Source organism: Mercenaria mercenaria, chromosome 16 (assembly GCF_021730395.1).
Source record: "Mercenaria mercenaria strain notata chromosome 16, MADL_Memer_1, whole genome shotgun sequence".
In the NCBI taxonomy this organism is placed as follows: domain Eukaryota; kingdom Metazoa; phylum Mollusca; class Bivalvia; order Venerida; family Veneridae; genus Mercenaria; species Mercenaria mercenaria.
Window position 1 is genome coordinate 36333433 of NC_069376.1, and position 6082 is coordinate 36339514.

At 36.2% G+C, this 6082-nt stretch overlaps 1 long non-coding RNA gene across 1 annotated transcript; it reads right to left on the minus strand.

The window, feature by feature from the left end:
* Positions 1-688: 688 nt before the first annotated feature.
* Positions 689-5829, minus strand: LOC128549626 (uncharacterized). Its single transcript, XR_008367827.1, has 2 exons — positions 5462-5829; positions 689-4297 (listed from the first exon to the last, which is right to left on the minus strand). It is a non-coding gene; the product is annotated as an uncharacterized LOC128549626 (long non-coding RNA).
* Between the last annotated feature and the right edge of the window lie 253 nt (positions 5830-6082).

Sequence of the window (6082 nt, forward strand, 5' to 3'; positions counted from 1 at the left end):
TTATTTTTAAATCGAGTCAGCAGTTTCTGATCAGATTTAAAAATAATCTTTTAAGCTGCCATGGAAACCAGAAGTATGCATGTTTGACCTAATTTGAAGGAATCTGAAAGGGATTCATCAAAGGATCATTCCTGCGAAGTTTGGTTTAAAATGACTTGCTGAGACAAGGAGATGTTATTTAAGGACGTACGAGTAGGATATCCGACATTTTGAAAAATGTTTCTTCGAATATTGCTTTCTAACAAAAGTTTTGCCAAAAATGAATGCTAAATAATTAAAATAGGACTAATATGAAATAAGGCACTGCCTCAATCGGGAATCGACCAGACTTCAACTCATCCCTTTAACATTTAAAAAAAAACTGTCTACTAGGGTGTTTAATAACAGGCATATTGTTGAGAAGCACAATGACAGACTTAAGGTGATCACAACAGCTCACGCTGTGCTCAGGTGAGCTAAAAATCATACAAACTGAAAAGTTACTAGATTGCAACTCACTGTTAACAAGACTTAACAGACAGACACACATTAACAATCTATTTGCACCACGGCAGGTTAAGAGCTCAGTCTAGGGAGACATATTAGCCTTCTTGTGCAGGCTTGGTTTTTTCTATTTGTGTTAATTGTAATTCTGAAATTACTCGTAAAACAAATCCTAATTTTGTTTTTATATACACATCACAAAGACTTGCATTACACTTTATTTATTGAATAAACTGCTTACATGTTTAAGTTTTATCTGTATACACATTTATAATGAACACAGATCACATTACTCGATTTATTCATACATGAAATATAGCTGAACTGTGAATAACAACTTCTAATAACAGTACTGGACGCTTTTGTCAGGCTTTGAAATAAGTATTGTCAAAATAAAGAAAATGTGACTTGCTGTAATCTGTATTCTAAAATGTACAATTTCTCTTACAACAAGAACAAACAAGAGGGGCCATGATGGCCCTGTATCGCTCACCTGACATATTGACATAAAGATCAACATTCTGACCAAGTTACATTAAGATATGATCATAAATGTAGCCTCTAAAGAGTTAACTAGCTTTTCCTTTGATTTGACTTGGTGACCTAGCTTTTGAGCCCACATGACCCAGATTCAAACTTGACTGAAAGATCATCAAGATTAACATTCTGATGAAGTTTCATGAAGATGCAGTCATAAATGTGGCCTCTGGAGTGTTAACAAGCTGTTCCTTTGATTTGACCTAGTGACCTAATTTTTAATCCCATCTAAATTAGATTTAACTTGGCCTATAGATCATAAAGATTAAAATTCTGACAAAGTTTCATTAAGATATGGTCATAAATATGGCCACTACAGTGTTAACAAGCTTTTCCTTTGATTTGACCTGATGACCTAGTTTTTTACCCTAGACGACCTAATACCAAACTTGTCCAATATTTAATTGAGGGTAACATTTTGACCAAGTTTCATTAAGATTGGGCCAAAATTGTGACCTCTAGAGTGTTAACAAGCTTTTCCCTTGATTTAACCTGGTGACCTAGTTTTTGACCCCACTTGACCCAGATTTGAATCTAAGCTATGGATCATTAAGATTAACATTTTGAACAAGTTTCATTAAGATATGGTCATAAATTTGGCTTCTAGAGTGTAAACTAGCTTTTCCTTTGATTTGACCTAGTTTTTGACCTACATAACCCAGATTCAGATTGGACCTTGAGATCATCAAGATTAACATTCTGACCAAGTTTAATGAAGATATAGCCTTAAATGTGACCTCTACGGTGTTAACAAGCTTTTCCTTTGATTTGACTTGGTGACCTAGTTTTTTGATCCAAGATAACCCAACATCAAATGTGTCCAAGATTTTATTGAGGGTAACAATCTGACCAAGTTTCATAAAGATTAGGTCAAAATTGTGACCTCTAGAGTGTTAACAGTCAAATTGTTGACAACGGACGGACACGGGGCGATCACAAAAGCTCACCTTGAGCACTTTGTGCTCAGGTGGGCTAAACACTAGAGTTGTCACAAGAGTGACGAATTATACCCCTACATTATGGCCTTATCGCAGAACTAAGCCAATATCAAAGCAGCATTTTCTTGAGCTATGACCTAATGACCTCAATTTCAATCTCTATAGTTTCATGATCCTCCGCCCAAGTGTTCTCAAGTTGTTGTATGGAAAAGGTTTAAATGTTCCGGGTCATCCTGACCTTTGGAACTCTAAATCAATACAGGTAATCTGCTGGTCAAGACCAACCTTGTACTAAATTTTGTGTTTCTCATTCCAAGCATCCTGAAGTTATTGTCCAAAAACCGTTTTAAAGAACCGTTATTTATTTTGTTGAACTTAACATCACACCGACACAGGATAGGTCATATGGCGACTTTCCAGTTTTAATGGTGGAGGAAGACCCCAGGTGCCCCTCCGTGCATCATTTTAAAGAACTGGGTCAGTGTGACCTTGACCTGTGACCTACTGACCTCAACATCATTAGGGGCCACCTGCTGGTCATAATCAACCTCCCTAACAATTTTCATGATCCATGATCAAGCATTCTCAAGTTATAATCTGAAAAACATTTCTCTGTTTTGCCTTATTGTGACCTTGACCTACTGGCCTCAAAGTAAAACTTGACCTGTATTTCATGATGTGACACCTGTGTACCAAACTTTATCATCCTAGGCTCAAGGTCTCAAGTTATCATTCGGAAACGGTATAACTGTTCAAGGTCACTGTGACCTTGACCTTTGATCTATTGACCTCAAATTCAAACAACCTGTATTTTATCATGTAACACCTGTGTTACAAAAGCTATGATCCCAGGCCAAAGCGTTTGCAAGTTATCTTGACCTTTGACCTACTGACCCCAAAGTCAAACTTGACCTGTAACTATGTACCAAAAAAAATATTTAAATCGGTCAAGCTTTTCATGAGTTATCATCTGGAAGCCATGAAAACCTACTGACTGAAAGACAGACGAGCTTACTACATGGGGGTATAACAGAACATTCTCTTTAAAATCTCATGAAAAATATGAGAACTAGATGCCCATGGGCAATATGTCAAGCTCGCCAGCTGTCAAAAGGACTGGGAGTTGTGCATGACACTCCTTGTCTCATTGAGGCAAACATTTATGCCAAATAAAAGAGATTGCAAAAAGTTACAATATAAGTTATTTACAATAACAACAAAGGAACGTAAAATTAAAAAAAAAAATTTAAAAAAAAAAATATAAAAAAAATTCTAAGTCCACACAAAAATCCGCACCAGCAGAGATAGGTCAAAATACACCTGAAAATTTGATGTAACATGCATGTTGTACTTCAGAAAAGTGGTCTTGATTTTTCCCTACGACCAGTAATAAAAAAGTTACAAATGTAAGCTATTTATAGTAACAACAAAGGGAAGTAATTCTAGGATCTTATGCATGACACTCCGTCGCATGATGATGAACAATTGTGCCAAGTTACATCAAAATCCCTCTATGTATCAAAAAGAAATGCTCCAGACAAAGTAATTCTTGTATCTGACTTTTGACCTCCAAGTGTGATCTTGACCTTAGACCTAGGGACCTGGTTCTTCCGCATGACACTCCGTCTCATGGTGGTGAACATTTGTGCCAAGTTACATCAAAGTCCCTCCATGCATGAAGAAGAAATGCTCCAGACAAAGTTGTCATTCTTGTATCCTTTGACCTCTAAGTGTGACCTTGACCTTAGACCTAGGGACCTGGTTCTTGCGCATGACACTCCATCTCATAATGGTGAACAATTGTGCCAAGTTACATCAAAATCCCTCCATGCATGAAGAAGAAATGCTCCAGACAAAGTCATTTTTGAATTTGACCTTTGACCTGTAAGTGTGATCTTGACCTTTGAGATAGGAACCTGGGGCTTGCACATGACACTCCGTCTCACTGAGGTTAACATTCATACCATATATAAACAAGATTGCTCCATGCAAGTCCAAATTATGGTCCGGACAAACAAATCCGGACGGACGCACGCACATACACCGAATAGACATTTGGACAACTATGTCTTCGCTTCCGCAAGCGGGCTCGACAATAACAAAACCAATGTGATAATACATGATCTCTTAAAGTAACAGAGCTTAGTCAAACACTGCTGTTCTCAAAATAAATTTAGTTTCTAAATAAATCCTGAATTCCTATCCTTAAAAGTTTTTTTGTATTAAAGTTCCCTTGTTCTTCTGTCTTTTTATATTTTCTGGTGTTTCTTTCTTGCTTTTCAAGTATACTGGATTTGTTGACCTTCCATTTTGTAGCTGCCTGCTCTCAAGAAGTGAACCTGTAAAACAGAAATCAAATATTGTAAATTGATAAAAAGAGTCCCCAACCAACTTTCATAAAGATCCCATGAAAAATGTGACCTACAGGGTGGTCACAAGCAAAAGTTTACCGATGCACGGATGGACGACTGAAGCCGCGCTATCACAAAAGCTCACCTTGTCACTTTGTGACAGGTGAGCTAAAAAATCAATATCTGAGAACCGCTTCCTCCGGTAACACTAAAATGTAAATAAAATTAAACCATTTTGTTGATCTGATTTTTGGGAAATGTTACCTTGCATTTTGGGATGTTGAGCAAAAATGCAATATTTTTGGATTGGGAAGTGGCCGAATATAGGCCTCTGTCATATAAGGACAAGAAATCATTTTCAAAGTTTTTCTTTTCGGTAACTTGTATATGGAATTAAATTCTTTGGGTAATTTTGAAAGAGGACCACCCCATGATCATTCTGTGAAGTTTGATGTAAATCTGCCCAGTGGTTCTGAATAAGATTTTTTACAAATTGTTGGCACATGACGGACATCAACTCATGTTGTCACACTGTGACAGGTGATCGAGCTAATAATTGTTTAAATTTGCATACATGTATGAAATTTTATGATTTTGTCCAGAAATGCTTTATCATCAAGAAAATGAAATGGAGTCTTTACTTAGGTCTAAAAAAATTTTGTTTCTGGTAACATGCTAAAAAAAATTAGGGTAGGTAGGTCGGAAAAACTTTTTCTTTGGATTTTTTAAAATTATTTTTAGGGAGACTTTTTGGAAATTATTTTTGTGTTAAAAAATGAATACAAATATGGGGGTTCTGCCTCTAGAGCATCAGTAAGTTGATTTATAACATCACTGTCCATGTTTAAAGCATAAAAAGTGCAGAATTGCAACTTTTTGTCAAAAAGTTGAAAAAAATGTTCTCAAAGACAAAGGCAGACGGACCGTCCATTTAGGGTCGGGCCAAAAATTTATGGTAGGTCAGGATACAGGAAACAGACAATTTTTTTTACGCCTAATGTTCCTTGGTATTTGTTTCTATGCACTGACTCAATCGCAAAAATCTGTTCACACAAATATTAATTTGTATACAGTATATCATGCTTTTTGAATGATTGAAACTGCTTCCCACAGCTGCAACTATATAATAAAGAAACATAATGATAGAAATACCTTATGAGCCGCAAGCAAGTGGTTCCAGTCTGTCAACAAGCACTTTGGAGCAGTACAACAATACTCTGTATAATAGACCAAGATGCCTGAAAATAGTGAAAAGTGAGCAAATTAAGAAAACATGGACAACCAGCTGTTTTTAAATTTCAAAGGTCTAAGAGCTAACATCATTTTCGCAGTTTTTCAATTTTCATGCCAATAAGATGACCCCAAATTTTATATCATTGGCATGGCGGGAGAAATTTGTTAAATAAATCTTTTTTTAATGAAAATAAAAAAGTAGCAGATTTTGTCAAAATGTATAATGAAACGAAGTAAATGCGGTTAAAAATTTCAGTTTTGAAAAAAGAAAAGTCACTGTATGAGTAGGTTTGTTTACACAACTGACCAGCCAGAACAGCCAAACATTACTTTAACCCAGGTACCTTTTTGACTTGGTGGTCAATGACCTTCACTTTGCTCGGTATCATTAAAAGGCAAAAATAGACTGGTAAAAGCAGCTAGAAGAATCTGTTCTGCCTTCCTCAGTTTAGTATGAACACAGGAGCCGACAAAATGCTACAATTGTTTATTGGTATCTGGCGGTCATGATTCATAAACGTATAACTTTAAACGTATTTG